Consider the following 831-nt stretch of genomic DNA (forward strand, 5'->3'; position numbering starts at 1 on the left):
AACAGTTAGAACTGGACATGGAACAACAGACTGATTCCAAATAGGAAAAGGAGTACATCAAGGCTGTATATTGTCACCCTGTTTATTTAACTTACATACAGAGTACATCATGAGAAATGCTGGACTGGATAAAGTGCAAGTTGGAATCAAGATTTCTGAAAGAAATATCAATAACCTCAGATATGTAGATGACACCACCCTAATGGCAGAATGAAGAAGAACTAAAGAGCCTCTTGATGAAAGTGAAACAGGAGAGTGGTTTAAAACTCAACATTCATAAAACATTAAAAAATCATGTCATCTGGTCCCATCACTCATGACAAATAGATGGGGCAACAATGGAAACAGTGAGAGACTTTATTTTTGGGGGCCCCAAAAGCACTGCAGACAGTGACTGAAGCCATGAAATGAAAAGACACTTGCTCCTTGAAGAAAAGCTGTGACCAATCTAGACAGCATATTAAAAAGCAGAGACACTTTGTAGTAGAGCCTGAAGTCAGGTAGGTTGATTCCTCCAGTTCCATTTTTCTTTCTCAAGATCGCTTTGGCTATTCGAGGTTTTTTGTATTTCCATACAAATTGTGAAATTATTTGTTCTAGCTCTGTGAAGAATACTGTTGGTAGCTTGATAGGGATTGCATTGAATCTATAAATTGCTTTGGGTAGTATACTCATTTTCACTATATTGATTCTTCCAATCCATGAACATGGTATATTTCTCCATCTATTAGTGTCCTCTTTGATTTCTTTCACCAGTGTTTTATAGTTTTCTCTATATAGGTCTTTAGTTTCTTTAGGTAGATATATTCCTAAGTATTTTATTCTTTTCGT

The sequence above is a fragment of the Bison bison genome, unplaced genomic scaffold (genome assembly GCF_000754665.1).
Source record: "Bison bison bison isolate TAMUID 2011002044 unplaced genomic scaffold, Bison_UMD1.0 scf7180017864157, whole genome shotgun sequence".
Lineage (NCBI taxonomy): Eukaryota > Metazoa > Chordata > Mammalia > Artiodactyla > Bovidae > Bison > Bison bison.